This window comes from Podarcis tiliguerta, assembly GCF_965153285.1.
Source record: "Podarcis tiliguerta genome assembly, chromosome: 3".
Classification (NCBI taxonomy): domain Eukaryota; kingdom Metazoa; phylum Chordata; class Lepidosauria; order Squamata; family Lacertidae; genus Podarcis; species Podarcis tiliguerta.
The window spans coordinates 11,750,917-11,774,422 of record NC_139536.1 but is presented as its reverse complement, the minus strand read 5'-3'; the positions used below and the strand labels follow the sequence as shown (position 1 = coordinate 11,774,422).

At 43.9% G+C, this 23,506-nt stretch overlaps 1 protein-coding gene across 4 annotated transcripts in view; it reads left to right on the top strand.

Moving 5' to 3' along the window:
* EML6 (EMAP like 6) overlaps positions 1–23,506 on the top strand; it is a 164,869-nt gene that overhangs the window by 15,764 nt on the left and 125,599 nt on the right. The window lies entirely within an intron of this gene.

Genomic DNA, 23,506 nt, shown 5'->3' with positions numbered 1-23,506 from the left:
GTGAGCTGGAGTCAGCTACCCATTAATAGTGGTGACCATATCCCTTTGTGTTTTATGCCGTTATTCTAATTATATCATGGATAATATTTTGCTAGGCGGCTTGGGAAGTCTATTTTTATTAAATAACCTGGAATGACCCATGAATTAAACAGGCCTTTTTTTGGTGGGCGGGGGGGGGGGGCAGGGAGGGAGAGCAGATATCCAGGTCTAAGAAATGTCCGGTGGGGTTGTATTTAACATAATAAACATTTTGATGCAATTTTGCCTAACATACACAGTTTTGTAAGCTGTTTCCCCTCCTACAATTCATGTTTATGCTATTTTCACTAGTGTTTTCATTTTTATGCCTACTTTCCCTTGAGATACACATTTCATAGAATCATAGAATTGTAGATTTGGAAGAAGAAGAAGAAGAAGAAGAAGAAGAAGAAGAAGATAATAATAATAATAATAATAATAATAATAATAATAATAATAATAATAATTTTATTTATATCCCACCCTTCCTGGTTTAAAAACCGGGCTCAGGGCGGCTAACAGCAAATATAAAACATTGATTAAAATGCAACTTAAAAACAGCATGAAACAGCACAAAATACAACATAAAAATGCAGCATCAATATCAATAAAATTCAAAAATTCAGGGGTCATTTTGGGGTGGCGGGGGAAACAAAAACCAGGCAGTAGACATCAAATGATCACCAGGGCTAACTGGTCAAGTTGGTCCTACTAGGGCCAGCAAGGAGACCAGGGTAGAATTTAAATCTGGGGTCCCAGAGGGTCATCTACTTCAACCCACAGCAATTCAGGAGTCTCAGCTAAAGTGCCTAGCTTCGTTATTTGGTAGGAGGACTGCATTGCAAAACTCAAAAGTGTGAATTTTGAAGGACAGGTGCCTTTAAGTTCACATAATGCATCAGAACGATGCAAACCAGAGAAGATCAAACTAAAATGCAGACGGGATTCTGAATGGCTGTACTTGTTGTTTTTTAAACAAATGGAAAACTGCTGTCCCTTGCAAAGCTTAGGTAGGGCCCTGTCCTAGGGACTTCTCAGGTTCCAAAAGTTCTTACCAGGGTTTCTCTTCAGTGAGAAGTCCAGCAGTGGAGCACAAGCTTCTCCAAATTTGACACCCATCACTCAGCTCCCCTGATGATATGCAGCCACGGCAGCAGAACTGGGCATGTTCTAGTTCTATTCTTGCTTCAGGTGGCGTGATGACATGGCCCATCTGGTGCCTCCAGCATGGCTTGCAGAACTAGAATGTGCACCCTAGAAGATGTGCTAGAATCTGCTTTGCTCATGACTAGGTAAAGGTAAAGGGACCCCTGACCGTTAGGTCCAGTCGCGGATGACTCTGGAGTTGTGGCGCTCATCTTCCTTTACTGGCCGAGGGAGCCGGTGTACAGCTTCCAGGTCATGTGGCCAGCATGACTAAGCCACTTCTGGCGAACCAGAGCAGCGTACGGAAACGCCATTTACCTTCCCACCGGAGCGGTACCTATTTATCTACTTGCACTTTGACGTGCTTTCGAACTGCTAGGTTGGCAGGAGCAGGGACCGAGCAACGGGAGCTCACCCCATCGTGCGGATTCGAACCGCCGACCTTCTGATCGGCAAGTCCTGGGTTCTGTGGTTTAGCCCACAGTGCTCATGACTACTGTAAGGCAATTCTGATTAGTGCTCTGGTACTAGAATGAGGGGTGCAAATCTCTATATAAAAAAACACTGTTTGGGATGTGCAGGGCTTTTCTTTGCAGGGGACTTGGTACTGAAAATTCATGCTAGCACAGTCTTCTTTTGGTGTTTATTGGCACCCAAAAGAAAATCAAGGAAAAGGAGCACTTGCTTTACAGCTGTCAAGAGTGTTGGTCCATGCATTGTTTTTAAATTGCAGGCCTCCAGCTTCTCAAACCGGCCTGTTACTTATGCTAGTAATGATATCGCTTTTCTATCGTTTGCCCCAAGTGTTTTTCTTGCTGTGTTTTTTTTTCCTGAAGTGAGTGTCTCACCTGAAGCCGGTAATTCAGTCAGCTAAAGAGTCTCTTTTCCTGCAGATATGCACATCAGAGAGAATTATCTCTGCACTGTTATGGAAAAATGGTCTCTAAATTACAACTGTGGAAAATGCTTGGCTCAAAAATCAGTGGGAGTGTTTTGTCTTGTTTTTAGCTTGTATACAAGTATTTTATCTATTTTGTGCCTAAATAGCCAGAGACTATTCCCTGTCCACTTCCCCTGTTTTCCAGCTATATACTAATAGTATCAAAGAATACAGAGATCAAGGTAACTGTTACCTTTGAACACTGTGTTCTGCCCAGGATGGTCTGTGTTCTGCCGTAGATCCATCATTTATTATTGTTTAGAAAAAACTGGCACATAGAATTTAAAATTTTATTAAATCTATATACTGCCCTTCATCCCAATGTCTCTGGGAGGTTCACAGCATAAAAACACAGCATAAAAACACAAAATATAAAGTACTTGCAGGACCAGTACCCACGGTGCAGTCTGTGCTGAACAGGAGTGGGGAACCTCAGCCCAAGGGCCACATAATATTCTGCGGGCCACATGTTAATGATGCATGGGGCCATAGGCAAAAGTAGGTGGAGCAGTCGATGCAAAATTTTACCTTTGTACAGTAGACTAGTTTCAACAGATACTCAGACATCTTCTATCCATCTGTTCCAGCCAAGCAAAACTGCTTGAAATGAGAAGCAAGGCCAGGGGAGGGGGGTGTGGCTTAGAAAGAGGGGGTGTGGCCTGTGGAGAGTTTCTAGGGTCAGACAGAGAGGCTTGGAGGGCCACATTTGGGCCTGAGGTTGCCCACCCTTGATCTATGTGGGATGTGATACATAAGTAGCAGTCAAGTACAACATTCCTTGTTTTCCTAGAGTGTACATGCGGGGGAATGTTTGGTCTAGCCAGTCGAAAACTTCCTGTTCCCTCCTGGTTGGGACATACTTCCTTTGCATGTGACTACAGGTGGGCGTGACCTTACCTGTCCAGGTAACAAAAAGGACAAGGCACACAGCACTCTCTCTCTCTCTTTTTGACTTCCTCCGTCGTTGGAGCAGCATTTTAGCTAGATACACTTGGAGCCCGGCAAAAAAAAAAATGTAGCATAAGAACGTGAGAAGAATCTTGCTAGATCAGACTCAAGACCTGAATGAGAACCAGATGCCCCTGGGAAGGGTAGAAACAGAACACGAGGTTGATAATTCAGTGGCGGACATTGGGCTCTCTAATTTCAGTGGCACTCTATGCGATGCTAAAATTTGGTCCCCCCCCCCCACTTTTCACTCTCTATTTAAAGCAGTGTTATGCTGTGGAAGGATGCGGGTAGGACTTGCCGATCAGAAGATCGGCGGTTCGAATCCCCACAACGGGGTGAGCTCCCGTTGCTCGGTCCCTGCTCCTGCCAACCTAGCAGCTTGAAAGCATGTCAAAGTGCAAGTAGATGAATAGGTACCGCTCCAGTGGGAAGGGAAACGGCATTTCCGTGCGCTGCTCTGGTTCGCCAGAAGCGGCTTAGTCATGCTGGCCACATGACCCGGAAGTTGTATGCTGGCTCCCTCGGCCAATAAAGCGAGATGAGCGCCGCAACCCCAGAGTTGGCCACGACTGGACCTAATGCTCAGGGATCCCTTTACCTTTACCTTATGCTGTGGCACGCACTGAGGCCAAACAGACCATGCCACCCTAAAACCGCATCTGAATAACTCACTCCTGGCTGCTGTAGTTTCTCCGTAACTGATATTCAGGGGGCAGAGGTGGTCATTTGTTTGTTTGTTTATTGACTTGATTTTCATTGGATTGTATAAGCAGGCTGAGACAATGTTAACAGGACGGTAATTGTCCTTACAAAAAAAGCAGAACATATGGTTGGACAACCTAACAAACTGGAGGAAATGCAGAGTATCGATGCTTTGCAAACATTTAGTCGCTGCCGTTAGTAAGAGATTGTTAAATTATATTAAAGTAGAAGTATAAAAATAAATATATATAAATAAATATAGGCCAAGGGAAATGAAGCAGAACAAGAAGTCCAATAATAAAATATTGGTAATCAAAAAATTTATCAAGGAACCTTCTTAATCATAGTTCTGTTTTTTACATGTTGCTTTAAACTCGTGTGCGTGGAATTACTCCTTGGCTATGTCCCAAAAGATCTGGTTATGTGCAGTCATTATCAGCTCTCTGTTTTAGTCTGGACACTGAGTTCCATTGCCTTGCGGACGGGTCATTTGAATAGGTCTTTGATAGCCATTGGTAAGAAAGTTAATTGGATTAAAGAGGAATTATTAGTACTGTTGACTGTATCTCATACAAGTGCTAATAAAGTCGGACTTTCCTTTCAGGCAGTATTGGACATAGCGAAGGACATTACAAATTCACATGCTGCCTTCAAGCACATGATGCCCATACGATGGCCCTGGGCATATTTAGAAACCCAGTGCATTACTAAATAGTGACATGATAGAGTCAACATAAAGTGCTTTTAAGTCTTAGTGATCCTCTATGAGAGTGTTATATACTAATTAATTAATTATACTCTGCCCATCTGGCTAGGTTTCCCCAGCCACTCTGGGTGGCTCTCAACAGAATATTAAAAACACGATAAAACATTAAAATCTTCCCCCAACAGGGCTGCCTTCAGATGTCTTCTAAAAGTCAGTTCTTTATTTCCTTGACATCTGATGGGAGGGTGTTCCACAGGGCGGGTGCCACTACCAAGAAGGCCCTCTACCTGGTTCCCTGTAACCTCACTTCTCACAGTGAGGGAACCGCCAGAAGGCCCTCAGAGCTGGACCTCAATGTCCGGGCAGAACAATGGGGGTGGAGATGTTCCTTCAGGTATACAGGGCTGAGGCCATTTAGGGCTTTAAAGGTCAGCAGCAGCACTTTGAATTATGCTTGGAAACGTACTGGGAGCCAACATAGGTCTTTCAGCGCAGGTGTTATATGGTCTTGGCGGCCATATACTGAGTCATCCTCCACTGAAGTTAATGGAATCCAAATACAAGATCATAACTTTGTCCTGATTGTGGCCAGTGTTGGTGCAAATTTCTTAACAGTTCAATCCTGGGCATGAGTTTGATGGGGTTTACTCCCAGGAAAGTGTGGATAGGATTGCAGCTTTGATCAGCCTTAGAGGTAAAATGTTACCAGCCTGCCCATCCATCCACACTGGGATTAGCTCAGTTGGTAGACCATCAGACTCTTAATCTTTGGGTTGTGGGTTTGAACCCCACATTGGGCCAAAGATCCCTGCATTGCAGGGGTTTGAACTAGATGACTCTTGTGGTCCCTTCTAACTTTGTGATTCCAAGGCTGTAGTAATGGTGGATTCTTACTTATGCTGGACAAGGTCCTTGTGGTAGCTATACATCCCTTATATGTTACAGGAATATTTTGCTCATTTCTGATGCATGTTGGGTGACAGAAGGTGTGTTGTTTTGGGGGCCGCTAATGAATATGTATTGGCAAATGCACATGAGTGTGTAGGGGCAGGTGTCAATGTTTGGCATGAATAGAGAAATTAGTTTATTATTGATACGTTTTCCTGTGTAAAAACTGAGCTGCCGAGCTAATGGAAGCAAAGATGAGATGGCTAATGCAGTCTTCCATTCAGCATTACATGTAAACATTGTTTAGAGCACTTATCTAAGTTGTAGAGGTCAAGCTGTAATGCTTCAGCGTCTCAGAGCATGTTTTGCGTTTGAAAATTGTAAAGCATGGAAAGAACACGGATCTGTGGGAAAATCAAAGCACCATTAAGGTTGCCTAACAGACAAAATGGATCTTGGTTTTGCAAATGTATCTGATTACAGTTAGAACACACACAAAAAACAGCCCCCAAATGAAACCACATCAAAATCCAAATGTCTGAGGAAACAGTCATGTTTTTGGCTGGCACCTAAAATCTGATAAGGAAGGTTGGTGCCGTGACAATTTAGGAGGAAACAGTATTTTATGGTTTGCTGCAAACTTTGATTAAAAGTTTCTCAGAGGGCATGTACAAACCATAGGCTTGTACATGCTCATAATGCCAAAACATGATTTGGTGTTACACCCCAACAACCCAAGAGGCTCTGGTTGCAGACATTGACTTTTTAAAATATATTTTTTACATTATTTGTGACGTTGTATGGTCACCTTGTCAGGCACATTTAAGCTAGAAAATACAGCTGTGATTAAAAGTGAGATTGCAGTTAAATGAATCAGGTTATAAATCACAAGTACTTGCCATTTGTGATTGTTCTGAATTTGCTGTGTTGCTTGAATATTGCATTTCATTTCTTTCTCGTGGTGTCCTCCAGCTTTCTCTTTGAAGCCATGGGTTTCCCTGCTGCCCCAAGGTAACTTGCTCTCTTCCTCTGTCAGTTAGTTTGACATGATTCATTTATGCATACTGACAGTTCAGAGCACTGGACAGAAATGGTTACTTATGCTCTCATTCTCCTTACTCCATTTTGAATGCAAATATTTTAACCACATTATGAAGAAAAACAAAGGAAAAACTGTTGGAAGTTACCATGCTTTTTAGTGTCTTGGATAATGCAATCCCCCTTTACCACTTTACTGCGATAAATGCTTATTTGTTTGGGATTTTGATTAATACTGGATTTGAATTAACACTGACCAGCAGAGTCCTAACCATGTCTAAAAGATAAAGGTAAAGGACCCCTGACCGTTAAGTCCAATCTTGAACAACTCTGGGGTTACGGCGCTCAACTCGCTTTACTGGCCAAGGGAGCCGGCATTTGTCCGCAGACAGTTTTTCCGGGTCAAGTGGCCAGCATGACTAAGCTGCTTCTGGCGAAACCAGAGCAGCACATGGAAATGCCGTTTACCTTCCTGCCAGAGTGGTACCTATTTATCTACTTGCACTTTGACGTGCTTTCGAACTGCTAGGTTGGCAGGAGCTGGGACCGAGCAACAGGAGCTCACCCCGTCACGGGGATTCGAACTCCGACCTTCTGATCGGCAAGCCCTAGACTCAGTAGTTTAGACCACAGTGCCACGGCACCCGGTATTCCCAGGCGGTCTCCCATCCAAGTACTAACCAGGCCTGACCCTGCTTAGCTTCTGAGATCAGACTAGATCGGGCGTGTTCAGGGTAGTATGGCAAAACAAATCCCATTGAATTCAATGGGGTTTGCTTCCCAGGTAACTTGGAGATAGGATTTTCAGCCTTTTTTTAATTAAAGGATTGGGTGATCTCGTTGATTATATTCATCCTGGCAACAAATGTTGGGTGGCTGGACATCTGTATTATTTGTAGCCTAATTTAACCTCCTTCAGTTGTTATTTTCAACTGGAACTTCATTAAACAATATTAGAATGCAAAAGGATTTGGGATTTTACATTTTAAATGATCCTTTTGTCTTCTCTCGTTAGGCGGCAAATAGCACGCACAACCAGTGTTAGCTTTATGTCATTTCATGCATTGCGAAAAATTGCTAGTAGAAAAACCCAACAGTACAAACAAGGTAACTGTTTTGGGAGAAAGCTGCAATTAATTTGTGCAGAGGAAGTGTAGAAATCTGCAAGGAGGTGATAGCACCTGTGAAATGCTTTCCTGAACAAGGCTATCCTGGTGGTGATGCTAACATTTTTTTGGGCATATCTCTTCACCCCAGGCAATTGACGGAATTTGAATTAAAACAAAAACAAAAACAGAACTTGATTGCAAGGTTCCTGGAGATTGCCTTGCCCTAAGCAACTAACAAAAACAAACAAACAAACAAATAAGAGCATTAATGTAGAATCTGATGTATGCTGTCCTGTCTACCAAACAGCTGTAATAAAATTATTTCTTGGCTACACCACTCCAGACTTCAGGTGGAGGAGGAGTTTGGATTTGATATCCCGCTTTATCACTACCCTAGCGAGTCTCAAAGTGGCTAATAATCTCCTTTCCCTTCCTCCCCCACAACAAACACTCTGTGAAGTGAGTGAGGCTGAGAGACTTCAGAGAAGTGTGACTAGCCCAAGGTCACCCAGCAGCTGCATGTGGGGGAGCAGGGAAGCGAACCCGGTTCACCAGATTACGAATCCACCGCTCTTAACCACTACACCACACTGGCTCTAGGTATGCATGTTTCTCACATGCAGAAGTAGAGGGGAGCAAGGGCCCAAATCAAGATCTCCCCAGCCAATATGGAGTCAATCACAGCGCACCACGTTAGGAAAAAATGCACTTGGTTTGTGCCAAGGAGAATGGTGGCAGTTCCCTGCCCAAGTTGGCCAACCATGAAAGGGAATCACATTTTTAAATTCTCCCCCTGTAAAACCTCCTACCCAAAAAGTAAGACTAAAATAAACCTTACAGATCAGGAGATTTTTTTTATTATTATTATTTGCATAGGGAGAGAATTAAAAAGTGTGATAGCTCTATCTGCAGTTTGAAGTGGTACACTGCTTTCATTATACTGCATGTGCAATATATTAAAAGGGTTGGGGTTCTTCCAGGTCAGAGGGTGTGACATTTAGCCAGGGCTGAGACTCAGACTCTCTCACTTCAGAAAGTCAACATAGAATATGCATTTGTGTGCCCTCAAAAAGCAGAGCAGCTAGAACCGCTTGCAGGAATTTTCCTGTTTTGTATTTACTGCTCATTATGTTAATTTGTTCCCTAAAGGTTGGTCAAGCAGGTCATCTCATTAAAAAGGGGGCAAAAAGAACACAGGCATGTATAAAAGGACACAAGGCATGATGAGGTGGCTGTGTTAAAAATTTAAAGGCACCCCACGCACCTTCGTATGGCGAAACATCACGAAAAGGAGACAATGGAGAAATTTCACAGTGGAGTTGGCAGGAAATTGCTAAAGAAACGGGGCAAAATCGCCATCCAGACAACCTGTTTGTCACGCATTGTGATTTGCTTGCACAAACCCTACACAGAGTTTAGGCTGGATCTGTTCTTTATTTAGCATCCATTTTTATTTTTCTGTGGGGAGCCTTTATCACAATGAGCACCCATCTTAATTTGGTTTCATGGTGGTGTTTATGTGCCTTCCCATTAATCATTTGTTAATTTGTCCCACATTTTTCAGCGTAGTTCTCTGTCACTTTTCTAACAGCAAAAGTCAGAGTTTCGTCCTCCTCCCACACAGAAAACACACTGGATTTGTTTTTGGTTTTTTTGCAGCAGAGCACTTTAATGGCTCAGATCTAAAGTTCCAGAATGCCCTTGAATTCCTCCTGCAAAATTGAAAGTGGAGGTACCTGAAATGGGTTTGAGAAATGATATGTGATAGACCCACTGCAGAGTGTTGCCAAGGAGGAAGTAAAGGTAAAGGTAAAGGGACCCCTGACCATTAGGTCCTGTCGTGGCCGACTCTGGGGTTGCGGCGCTCATCTCGTTTTATTGGCCAAGGGAGCCGGCATACAGCTTCCAGGTCTTGCGGCCAGCATGACTACGCCTCTTCTGGCGAACCAGAGCAGCGCACGGAAATGCCGTTTACCTTCCTGCCAGAGCGGTACCTATTTATCTACTTGCACTTTGAGGTACCTATTTATCTACTTGCACTTTGAGGATGGCAGGAGCAGGGACCGAGCAACGGGAGCAACCCCGTCATGGGGGATTTGAACCGCCAACCTTCTGATCGGCAAGTCCTAGGCTTTGTGGTTTAACCCACAGCGCCACCCGCATCTTAAAACTGCACACGGGACCTGGAGATAGGAGGAGATATGCAGGCAAGATAAGGAGCCAGTCTTATAGATAAGGAACCTTTTTCAACCTGAGGGCCACATTCTCTTCGGAGCAACCTTCTGAAGTCCACATGGCAATGGTGGGCAGGGCCAGAGGCACAAGTGGGTGGAACATTGATTTTTGTAGTTTAAGAGTATACTCTAACCAGGCAAAAGCTATCAAGGAGTGTACAAAGCAGGGCTAGGGACATCTGTGCCCTGGGAAGAGCTTTGAGGGTCATAGAGAGAGGGCTGGTAGTCTGCATTTTGCCCACAGACCTGAGGTTCTCCATGCCTGTTGTTGTTACATATTTCTTTATACACCTTTTCCCCTAATGGTACTCAAGGCGGAGTAAGGAGTAACAGCGCCTAAACTGTGGAACTCCCTGCTCATTGATATCAGACAGGTGCCTTTACTGTACTCGGCACTTGCTAAAAACTTTTTTCATTATGCAAGCCTATCCAGTTGTGTAAATCTGACATAAATTTTAATGCACACTTTTATAATATACATTTTTAAAAAACTGCTGGATATATGCAGAGAGAGAGAGAGCAATGTCTTTTAAAGTATATTTTATGTAAACCATTTTGAGGTTTTTACAATTAAGAAGGATGCAGATTCTGTTAAAATAAATTGGGTTTGGAAGCCAGAAGAGGCCACAGGATCACTAGGTCTAGAGCTGACGGTTGGGGAATCCTGTCAATTGTGGATTCCACCCTCATTGCTGCAGAAGTGAACTGGCAACTCGATTAAGGGGTAATTGCCAGGAATAAGAAGCAAGCTGTGGTAAAGCTGAAATTCACATGCTAATATGAACTAGCCAGCCAGTTTTTTTGTTTTTAGCCTGTAGGCTACGTTCTGATATTTAAATAGCTTGTTGATACTACCTCTCACTATTCAAAACCAGTTGTTTTATCTTGCCGTGCTGTCATGTAATTGAATGCAAGTTTAGCTTGGCATGGATTATGCTCGCAAACAGAAACGTCCCAGGTTTTTGTTTGCTTTTTATAAAAAAGGCAAGCACTCTCGTATTAAATGCGCTGCCAAGAAGCACAGTCATGAGTTTAAGACGAATGCACTCCAATCTAGGCTAAATCCTCATGAGGCTGTACACCAGTGCACACAAGTCAAGAGACTGCAGCTGCCACAGATTCCAAGCATCTTGATAATCTGGCAAACCTTGACGGTAGAGAACGATAGCAACGAAACCAGATAAAATTGTCTGGGCTGAGGAAAGTGCAGTACAGGTCTCTGTAGTATTGCTATCTGAGGTTGCATGCCCACCCTTCCCAGATTTTTCATGTTCTCAGAATGTCAATTAACTGCTGGACATCTTTGGTATTCCACTGCATAGCCAGGCATACAATTTATTCCTTTACTGCAGATATGACTACATACAACGCAAGTGTCCCTGAAAAACTGGGACATCCCATTTTTTATTGCAATGGAACAGATGCCATTTTGCTTGTCTTGCTCTCGTGTGATTTTGAAGCACAATTTCCCCCAAAAGCACTTTTTTGGGGGGCGGGAACTGTGGTGCAAGATTAAATGAGATCATGGTAACCAGAATGGCTGCCATGCTCTTGGAATAAAAAGCGGGAAGATGGCATCCAGGATTTTGGCTTCAAGGTGTTGGAGGGTATGTGACTATACAAGATCTTTATTCATCCTGTATGTTTACAAAGCAATCCTATACAAGGCTGCTCAAAAAGTACTGAGTTCATTGAAACTTTCCCCAATGGGATCTACCAGCTGGATGGTAGTGGTCAATACTCCATTTTTTGGGGGGTGAGGGGATAGAGTGTGTCACAGCAAATCAACTAAAAGCATTTCTGGGGGAACTTATTCTCTTAATTCATTTCAATCTTGGTTCAGGACCAGGTCTGGGACTGAATCAGCCTTGATCAGCCCACAACCACCGTTTCCTTTCCACTGAAATGAATGGAATGGAATAGTGTAATGACAATGTAACTTGTGTGATTTACATAATTACACAGCAGGGAGGGGATGAGATGAATAATGTAGCTTTTGGTGGACAACGAACTGCTGCGGAACAGAAACAGCGCTGCATGCAACAGGTACAGGGCAAAATGGAAAGCAAGGCCTTCTTACATCCCTATGGAGTAGGCTGAAGTTTAAAGCCTCGTTCCCCATCATGCTTCTGAATACCATTTGCTGGAGGCCAGAGGAGGGAATTGGGTTTCCCAAGGGTACTTGGTTGGCTAAGAGAACAAGATGGCAGACTAGGTGAGCCATTGGCCCTGATCCAACAGGGAATTGTTAGGATATTTCCGTTCCACCTTAAAAGGGAGCAGGCTTTGAGTCACAGAGTCTGCGTATTTCCTGTTTTCACAGGAAGTTTCTGTTGTGTCTTTGTTTTCGTCTCTCTCTCTGCCGGAAACTCTGAAGCAGGCAGTCATGTTTTTCTTTGTTCTGATCAACGCAGAAATAAACTTGTAAATAATGCTCTCCTGACTGCATCTTTTGCTGTGCATTATCTGCTGATAGAGCGTGCATCGGCTCTGGAATGTCAGAAGCTATTTCTGGAGCTTGTGTCGCTAATTGCTCCGGAGACGACGTGGTGTCATGATGGACTTTGTCTCCCTGGCAGTATCCCAACAACAGGCTATGGGCCCAGATTCACGGCACTTACTGTCCTGTATATTCTTATTCAACCATAAAGGACTGCCTCAGAAATCACCTCTCCCCATATGAACTGACTCATATCCCGAGGTCCTTTTTTGCCCACTTAAGGAATTCTCTCCCCAGGGAGTCTGGCCTGGCACATTTGTTACCTATCTTTAGGTGCCAGGCAACAACATGCCTCTTCTCCCAGGCCTTTGGCTAGTTAAGCAATCTGTGGCCTTTAAAAATTGTGTGTGTGTGAGAGAGAGATAGATTGGTTTTTGTTTTTTATTAGGGTGTATATTTTTGTGTTTTCATCTTGTAAAACACCCTGTGATCTTCGGTGGAAGGGCGGTATGGAAATTTAGTAAATAATCATACTGTATTAGTATAGCTTGCCGGGTAAATGTAGGCCAGACATTCTCCCCGCACTCCAGCCTAATGTACCTCACAGGGCAGTTGTGAGGCTACAATACATACTGCCCTGAACCCCTTAGAGAATGGATGGAATCCATATACAGTGGTGCCTCGCAAGACGAAATTAATTCATTCTGCGAGTCTCTTCGTCTAGCGGTTTTTTCGTCTTGCGAAGCAACCCTATTAGCGGCTTAGCGGATTAGCGCGATTAGCAGTTTAGCGGCTATTAGCGGCTATTAAAGACTTAAGGGATTAGCGGATTAGCTGCTAAAAGGCTATTAGTGGTTTAGCGGCTTAGAAAAAGGGGGTGGGGAGCGGAAAAAAATCTCAAGACGCGCAAGACATTTTCGTCTTGCGAAGCAAGCCCATAGGGAAATTCGTCCTGCGAAGCGCATCGAAAAATGGAAAACCCTTTCGTCTAGCGGGTTTTCCGTCTTGCGAGGCATTCGTCTTGCGGGGCACCACTGTATAATGGAGAAAATAAATGAATATTGGACATTTGAGGAAGCTCTTTTGTGTCTCCCACCCCCCAAATTACTGCTGCTGTTTTCTTATTCTTTGTTTTATGCCAACCTTCATTGCCTTTCTCTTTTTTCTTCATGCTTTTCCCTTTCCCTCTTCTCTTGCAACTTTCTCTTTTCCTTACTCAGAAGCCAATGCAGCCCCTTTTGTTGTGGTCATAGTCATTGCTTGGAACGCGGGTGGCGCTGTGGTCTAAACCACTGAGCCTCTTGGGCTCGCCGATCAGAAGGTCGGCAGTTTGAATCCCTGCAGTGGAGTGAGCTCCCGTTGCTCTGTCCCAGCTCCTGCCAACTTAGCAGTTCGAAAGCACGCCAGTGCAAGTAGATAAATAGGCACCACTGCGGCAGGAAGGTAAATGGTGTTTCTGTGCACTTTGGTTTCCGTCATGGTGTTCCATTGCACCAGAAACAGTTTTGTTATGCTGGCCACATGACCCGGACAAACACCGGCTCCCTCGGCCTGAAAGCGAGATGAGTGCCGCACCCCATAGTCGCTTTTAACTGGACTTAACTGCCCAGGGGTCCTTTATCTTTACCTTTTTAGTCATTGCTGCTGTTGCTTTTCTTTTCTTTGCGCCCTGCCTTCATCTGCCTTGCCTGGATACGGCCTATGCGCACTCATGTGTTAATTTTACAAAGAGTACAGTAGGCCCAGGGAATCCCAAAGCAGTTAATTACTCACTCAGCCTGAGGGGGTGGGGAGAATTACCCTCCCCTGTGTTTCCAAGCACAGAACAAATTGTAGTGAGATTTGATTGACATTATCATGCTGTAGGCATTTAATTACTGCATATGCACTAGCAGTTCATCACTGCCACCAGTTTTTAAGGCTGAATGGTTTATAGTTATATATATATATATATATATGCTTGAGTTATGCTCAAATGTGCACATTTGGGAACAAATCATTAATTCAGAATTCAGTATGCTTTTGTTGCTGCACTTCCAAAATTTGCTGAAGCCAATAAAAAAAAGAATCCAGGCAACTGTACACCTGGAGGCTGTCCAGGGAGGAAGATTTTGTTGCTCGTTTTTAGAGCAGTTTTAGAGCAGAAGGAGTCTCCAAGAGCACAAACAAGGATCAATGCATATAATGTCACAGTTTTCGACAGTCGTGGTTAATTGTCGTTTTCTCTAGTGGAGAAGTACGTGAAATGGGATATAAGAAAGCAGAAAGCTTTGGAATGTAATGAGGGTTGTGCAGACAGTGTTAAGAGCACTTTCTGTTGGAGAGGGCTCTGTAAAACTATTTTAGTTTATTAGCATTTATTAGATTTCCTTACCTGCCCTTTACCGCAAGGTCTCAGGTTGGGTTACAGCAATTTAAAAACGCAATCTTAAAATCCATTCAAAACAAGTTCCAATCCTGCTGTAACTAAACCTAAGCATACGAAACTGGAACAACCATATTATTGATAGGAAAGGACATAGCTCAGTGGTAGAGCGCATACTTTGCATGCACAAGGCCCCATGTTCAACCCAATGCAGCATTTTTTTCTTGGTTTGCCCCCTCTTGGTGGTAGGGTCGCCACCTTTGTTCTGGCAAAATACAGGATAGGGCGGGGTGGGGCTGTTGGTGGACATCCCCCCCCCCAAAAAAAAATCTGGCACTGAAGTGACTTCAAAGCAATCCATTGAAATCTATTGCAGAATGGTCCCTCTGGAATTTGTTCACACACATACATGCACACATACATATGAATTTGTAAATTTGTCTGTGCTTGGCTACCCAGAGCTTAAATATTCATGACTTTTCAAACCCTTGCATTGGAGATGATCTCTAACATGGCAGAAAGAGAGAGAGCGCGCACACAAAACTCTATCAACACAAGACTTAGCATTTTACATTGAAGTGCAGGACAATCCTGTATTATACAGTACAGGTGGCAACCCTACTTGGTGGGCTAATTTAATTTGAAATATTTGACTACTCTCCCTAGAAATCCCCCCTTTGGGCCTGCCTTGCTGTGTCTGCTGTGTAACTGAAATATACTCAGAGTCGCAAAGTGATTTCATGCTCTTTATTCAGCTCATAGTGGTGAGGAGGAATGAATGAATGTCCCCTCAGAGTATCTGCTTTATATACATTATTTACACAATGGGCTGCACATGATTGGCTAATTCTGGAATTCTACTGTAAGCCAATCAGGTTGTGGATTCACTTATATCTGGAGCATGATTGGGTGGTTCCTGCCAACCAATCATACTGCTGCATTGTTCTAGGACCAATCAGACTGCTGCATTCTGAATCCTATTGATCTAGGACCAATCAGACTGCTGCAATTTGGATCCTATTGTTCTAGGACCAATCAGACTGCTGTAGCTTGGATCCTATTCAACTCAGTACATAACAGTAACCTTTACGGGCTGCTGTCATCCCCCCCTCCCCCGTTTGTGCTCACACTGCATCCCTGTGGGGCTGTTCTGTCAATAATCTTCTCCAAGGCGGAGCAGCTGAACAAACTTTGTTGAGTTTTTTTGCTGGAAAAAGTCCTATGCACTTCAGGAACTGATGGCACAAAAGGTAGGTTGCTAGGAAGGATGCAGGGATGTGAAGGAGAGACCTGATCATGTGAACAGTAGCCTTTTTTAGATTTTGGAAGTATGGCGATACTGAAAGCATGGAGAGAAAGGATTGGGCCCATAATCCCTTGTCCTGTCTTCCACATGTAGACAGTTTGAGAACAGAGCCTACAGTCATGCAAGTAATACACGTACAGTGGTACCTTGGGTTACATACGCTTCAGGTTACAGACTCCGCTAACCCAGAAATAGTACCTCGGGTTAAGAACTTTGCTTCAGGATAAGAACAGAAATCGCGCTGCAGTGGCACGGCAGCAGCGGGAGGCCCCATTAGCTAAAGTGGTGCTTCAGGTTAAGAACAGTTTCAGGTTAAGAACAGACCTCCAGCATTAATTAATTAATTAAGAATTAATTAAGTTCTTAACCTGAGGTATGACTGTATAGGCTTCCTCCATGTGCCTTGTGCTCATACGCCAGTCATTATATGGAAATTCTTCAGTTTGGTTGTGTACTTTTTGATGTTTGGTTTGTTGTTAATGACTACTTTTGTTTCGTTTGTAGTTGCTTTTTAAAATATGTTGTAAGTCGCCTTGAGCATGGTTTTCACTTTGGAAAGGTGGCATACGTATAAAATGATGGCTGGCTCGCTGGATTGGCCTCAACCCCGCTGCAGCCACTGATGTCTCTGCCTTGTTTTAATAAATAAAATAAACACCAGCAGAAAAGCTAAATCTGTATACTGCCCTTCATCGAAAGGTCTCAGGGCGGTTCACTGCATAAAAATACAAAATGAAAACATAAAATACATATTAAGAACAAGAACAAAACAAGCCCATACCGTATACATGCACACACAGAGTATTTGCCGGCAGAACAGCTGCACTGTCAGACTAGCCTGCTGGTGTATCTGTTATGATATTGGCACATCTGGCATTCTAGTGGTGCAAAGCAGTTTCTGCCAAATCCGGTGGCTCCTTAGCTGGCAGAATTTGCCCTAATTCTTGTGAATATTTTAGATTTTTATTTGGCTATGGCAAATAGCTGATAGTGAAGTGGAACCGTTGTTAACTTGTTAATGCTTTTTTTTAGTTTCAGAAAATTGGGGGGGGGGCGAGGCTCAGCATTGCCTTTGATTATTGTGGGTGGCAAGAAAAAACCTTTTGCTTGAAGAGGAGCTTTGCATCCCTCAGATGTTTGCATCTATGTAGTAATAGGACTTGGCTTAAAAACAAAGTGGCAAGCCTCTTCCCTTCCCTTCCTCTAGTCTAGCACATGTTGCATAATTCATGGCATCCCAAAATCAATATGCTTATCTCAAAGAACCATATAAATGTAAATTAATTTAATTTATCATTGCTTCGCCTTTGTCACTCGTATTATTTTCATCTGGGCTGCGGCATAAGCCGAATCTCTCGTTTCTCTTGCCTGCCATGTAAATAGCAAATACCATTCCAATTGCAACCAAAACGTACCATTAATTTTGCGCCCCCAATTTCGGACACCTTCGTTCCTCTACAGGCAAAAAACAACTCACGTTCTTCTTCATCTAGAGTTTTCTAAAGACTGTGGCTCTGCATTTTTTATTTGATCCGCATATAGGAGCATCATAGAAAAAGAGATTTATGTTTTCTTGAAGATGGAACAAGCCCTGAGCACAGTACATGGCACGGTTGCAGCAGGGAACACGTAATACCTGTACTGAATTTGTAAGAAGCCAAGGTAGTGTATGGGTGATGGTTCTCAGGCAGTCTCTCTTGCTCAAGTCCTGGCCAAACCCAAACCACCTTAGCTTCAGCAACGTAGTGGCCTCAGGTGCCTTCAAACCATACTTAGGAAGGTTCGCCCAGGAGTCACAACTGAGCTCCTGGAAGTCAGGTTCCTGTATTTATTTTGACAGTAGAGCTTTTCCTTTCCTTTCCTTCTACTGCAGCCCTACTTTTATGAAAGCTTCATTAAAGCTTGAGATTCGCCAGATCTGAGAGCAGGGCCTGCAGAGATGAGCTACCAAGGCTTTGATTTTTCGGCAAGCTTCCAGCTTCTGTTCTAGTTGAGTTTTGTTTTATTCTCCCTCTTGCTAAGACAGTGCCACCGCTGCTTCAGATTTTATCATTAGTTTGGGTATATAAATGCATTCTCCACCTCCCTCGGGAGTTCCAGTGACAGAACAACCAGGTTTTGGTATCAGTTGGGGAAGAGATCATAGTGGTACCTCGGGTTACAGACGCTTCAGGTTACAGACTCTGCTAACCCAGAAATAGTACCTCGGGTTAAGAAGTTTGCTTCAGGATGAGAACAGAAATCGCACTCCGGCGGCGCGGTGGCAGTGGGATGCCCCATTAGCTAAAGTGGTGCTTCAGGTTAAGAATAGTTTCAGGTTAAGAACGGACCTCCGGAACGAATTAAGTTCTTAACCCAAGGTACCACTGTACTGGAAACATAAGGTGTCTTCGTAATATATGTTTTATTTACAAAGGTAGTAGCAGTGTATGTTGGGTGGGGAGTAAAGTGGCCCTGCTACACAGCAGCAGTTGCACTACCTATCATCAGATACCCAGAGAAAGACTCTGAACCCTACAGTGCTTCTCCTTCTGCCAAACTCCCTACTCAAAACTCCCAAGGTCCTGTTTCTGCTCTCTCTCTGCTCCCCACTTTCTCTCTGAAAATGGACCATCACCCTCCAAGCTCCAGTGCTCATGCCAGAAAACACAGACTGATTTCCTGTCACCAGGGACCACCCCCTAACCCAGGGTGGTCCAATGCAGCTCTCAGTGCCTTTTTTGTGGCCCTCAGCAACATCTGATGTTCTGTCCCATCCTCCCCAAAGCTGGGTAAGTGAGACCTAGGCTTTGGGAAGGAGGGACGGGGGCTCTGACAGGGTCCTAGAGTCCTCCAACCTCCTTGACAAAGCCTTGTTAGCCCCTTCCCAGCTTTGGGTAGGAGGAGGTAGGGCTCTAGGACCCTGCCAGGCTATAGTTTTGAAAAGAGTTGAAAGCTGTTTGAGAGAGAGAAGGCTTCCCATAATATAGGGGCATATTTCTTTTGTGTCAGTGTTGTCTCTGATTAAAGAGACTTTGCAGAGTTTGAGAGACATTACTAATAGCTTTGACAGTAGGATAAGAACACACTCCGTGAACAGTAATCCCTTTTTCAAACCCAACTTCAGCGTTTTTTTGTGGGAGGGGGACACAAAACCTACCATAGTCTGCCTCCAGCCTTCTTAGTATGTGGGCAAGGCTGCAGTTCTATTGTTATTCTTTAGTCGTTCAGTCGTGTCCGGCTCTTCGTGACCCCATGGACCAGAGCACGCCAGGCACTCCTGTCTTCCACTGCCACCCGCAGTTTGGTCAGATTCATGTTTGTACCTTCGAGAACACTGTCTAACCATCTCATCCTCTGTCGTCCCCTTCTCCTAGTGCCCTCCATCTTTCCCAACATCAGGGTCTTTTCCAGTGAGTCTTCTCTTCTCATGAGGTGGCCAAAGTATTGGAGCCTCAGCTTCATGATCTGTCCTTCCAGTGAGCACTCAGGGCTGATTTCCTTAAGAATGGATGCATTTGATCTTCTTGCAGTCCATGGGACTCTCAAGAGTCTCCTCCAGCACCATAATTCAAAAGCATCAATTCTTCGGCGACCAGCTTTCTTTATGGTCCAGCTCTCACTTCCATACATCACTACTGGGAAAACCATAGCTTTTACTATACGGACCTTTGTTGGCAAGGTGATGTCTCTACTTTTAAAAATGCTGTCTAGGTTTGCCATTGCTTTCCTCCCAAGAAGCAGGCGTCTCTTAATTTCGTGGCTGCTGCAGTTCTATACACACCCACAAATAAGCGCTGCGAAACTCTGGACCGCAGTTTGAGTCGCACACTTCTGACTCACCAACAGTTCTGTGAAATCCAGAGTTGGTGCACCAGATGAATAAGTTGCCAGTTCCTACATTGTGTTCAGTAGTACATGCAGGCCTAATAATGATTCTTACATGTCTGTGCTGACACAATGATCAAAAGAGTACATCTTGAATTCCTCCCATTAATCAATGTTGAATTATGTTGTGTAAAATGTTGAGTTATTGGATTACATCCAGCTAAGTTTGAGTCAGAGTACTTACTGAAATTAATGAACTGAATTTGGTTATGTCATATAACTTTTGATGGGTCTGTTCTGAGTAGGACTAGCATTGCCTGCAACCAATATTATTAGTATCTGTAGCCTTGTTTGGTTCTGAAAGTGGAATTTGTATTGCATTTCTTATATATTGATACACTTTTGTTAGGACTTCTAACACTTAGAAATTCCTGCTGAAAAATGAAGCTGTATATAAAATGCATGCATACATACACACACAACACAATTAATCCCGTTGTCACAAACATGCTTGCAGGCTGACATGCATTTTATTTTTTAATGTGGAAATAATTCTTTTGTGCGGAGGAAGATTGAGTCATGAGCTGGGGCAAGCCCCCACTTTGCAATCTGAATTGGTAAAGCCCAAATGCAGTCCTACCACCCCCATGAAAAGAAGACCTTAGATTTGACTTGCAACCCTGAGACTTTCTTCTGAGCATGCATGCCTAGAATAAGTTGCACTGAGCATAGGACATACAGTTTGCTCCAAGAGCTAAAAATTTATCTTTGGGAAAAGCAGGCTGATATGTTTCCCTTTCAAATGTCAGGAACCAGATGCTCTGAAGGCTTTCTCTTTTATCTTTTTTACAGCTCCAAAAACGATCTCTCTGATAGCAAAGAAACAAAATAAGCAGCTCATTGTATCCAAAATCTGTTTTTTTTTCCAAATTAGTTTTTATTAATATTGCTATGATTCTGATAGAACTTCCAAGTGTTTGGTATTGTTTCAGGCTAGACTCATTTATTCTTTTTATTGGGAAACCAAAAGGAGGTGGTTTAGGGATGAATTACAGAAGTGGACACATACTTCAAAAGGGCTCAGTAATGGGGAAAGAAATGCTATGGGTCTTTATTGTGCTCCTATAAATCAAGGTGAAACTGAAAATACTTTCTGTCTGCAGGCTCACAATCTGTGAAGTTGTTTACTCTATTTTTATAGTATCTTTTCAACAAGTTGCCAAGGCAGCTTTTTAAACACAAAGGGAAGGGACAGATTATATGTGGTGAGGGGGGCAATCTAATGTAGATAGCTGTGAGGAAAACTTTATTATATGTGCACCTTAAAGAAAAATGAAAAAATCATGTATTAATTACAATGGCACCTTTGATACATCAAGCACTAACTAATGGCATCAGGTCAAATAAGCTGGGGAAATTAGAATAAAGATCTACACTGGCTTTTATAATGAACATGCAGCCCAGTCTTCCATATTGAATTTGGTACTTCTAAAATGGGATTTATATGTACAGCAAAAATAATAATTATGCAACACAGTAATTTCATCTCTGTGAGGCAGATTGATGCAATCTGGGCAAGACCAGAACCATTGTCCCCTCCCCCCTGCCCCAAGTGTTGTTGTTGTTGTTTCGTCATTTAGTCGTGTCCGACTCTTCGTGACCCCATGGACCAGAGCATGCCAGGCACTCCTGTCTTCCACTGCCTCCCACAGTTTGGTCAAACTCATGCTGGTAGCTTCGAGAACACTATCCAACCATCTCGTCCTCTGTCATCCCTTTCTCCTTGTGCCCTCCATCTTTCCCAGCACCAGGGTCTTTTCCAGGGAGTCTTCTCTTCTCATGAGGTGGCCACAGTATTGGAGCCTCAGCTTCAGGATCTGTCCTTCCAGTGAGCACTCAGGGCTGATTTCCTTAAGAATGGAGAGGTTTGATCTTCTTGCAGACCATAGGACTCTCAAGAGTCTCCTCCAGCACCAGAATTCAAAAGCATCAATTCTTTGGCGATCAGCCTTCTTTATGGTCCGGCTCTCACTTCCATACATCACTACTGGGAAAACCCCAAGTATTACTATTTTTATACTTTAATTTTTCAGTTTCTGAAAATATTTATAAGAAACAATGCTCATTGCTCATCCTCAGAAAATATGGGCTCCCCATATTGGTGGCTCTGGTGCCCATTGGGTGGAAAGGCAGGGAGAGCAGCACTAAATGGAGACACTGAGCAAAGCTAGGCAGATCCCATCCTCTTCTCTTCTGAGTTCTGCAAGAGCAATACTGGAACTAAGGAAGAGGAATCTGGCAGGCAGTGACATCCTTTGTAAGAAGGCAAGCAGGTGGGGGCTGGCTTCCCCACTCACCATAACAGGGACACGGGTGGCGTTGGGGTCTAAACCACTGAGCCTCTTGAGCTTGCCGATCAGAAGCTCAGCAGTTCGAATCTGAGTGACAGGGTGAGCTCCCATTGCTCTGTCCCAGCTCCTGCCAACCTAGCAGTTCAAAAGCATACCAGTGCAAGTAGATAAATAGGTACCGCTGCAGCGGGAAGGTAAATGGCATTTCCATGCACTCTGGCTTCTGTCATGGTGTCCCATTGTGCCAGTAGCGGTTTAGTCATGCTGGCCACATGACCCAGAAAGCTGTGTGTGGACAAACGCCGGCTCCCTCGGCCTGAAAGCGAGATGAGAGCCACACCCCATATACGCCTTTAACTGGACTTAACTGTCTAGGGGTCCTTTACCTTTACCTTTTACCACTCCCATGGACTAGCCTCTGTTGGTTCCCCACTCCTGTTTTAATGGACAATTGTGTGCGTTCTCTTCTTGTAAGCGAAGGAGAGAGCGATGCAAACTGTGCTACCTAGAAAGAGTAGGCATTTGGCGATGGCACCGAGTAAAATATTCAGGGCAGTAGGTCACACTCAGATTAGTGCTGCTGAAATCAATAAACATCCCTAGCTTAGGTCCACTAATTTCAGTGGCCTGGCCTGAGTTGGACTTGGATACCATCCCAAATGTTCCTTAATTTCAGTGGGTATGCTCTTGGTTGAATACCACCCTATATGTTTAATTCTGTGGTGGGCATGCATGGACATTTCTTTACCCATTCAGCAGCTTCAGGTCCAATGACTGCCACCCACAAATGCCACCAGCCTGGTCTTTCCAGCCATTCCAGTGCAGTACTTGGCCAGCAAAGCAGATTAGAAAAGGTGGACATGTGCATGTTTGTGTATGAAGAGCTGAATTCCTGAGGTGCAAATGCATTTCAGAGCATCCACAGCGGCCGTTTACAGCATTTATACCTCCCCTCCCCTTTAGCCCAAAAGGCTCTCAGAGCAGCTTACAAAAAAAAAAAATCAGTATTAAGACTGTCCCTTCCCCCAGGCTTACAGTCTAAAAGGACATTAAGGGGAAATGAATGGGGAGGAGGAAAAAGGAAGCAGAAGCGCAAAGGTCTTAAAGCTGCAGCAACAGCTCCTCACCAATAAATCAGCAGCGGTTCTGGCTCCCCGTTCCATCTCTCAGTTCCAAAAATCCTTTTAATGCAAAGTCCTTAAATAGAGGACATGTATATTAAACTGACAAGGACAGAGTCATCTTTTTTTTATCAGGGAATGTTTGATTCCAAATCAAGGCAGTGAAGCAGCACATTCCCATGGAAATCCGGTGCACACATGCAGAGGTTTTAGCAAGCAAAAGTAGCAAGCAGGTGCATAACAGGGCATGCAAGCCCATTCTGGGGAAGGTAGGTGGCAGGTGAAATTTGATTTAGTGTCGGACAGTGGTCTTGCCTTGTTTGCGTGCAGTGGGCGGGGATAGTCGTTTTCCAACAATTGCAGCCTCCAGTTGTGGGTCCTTGG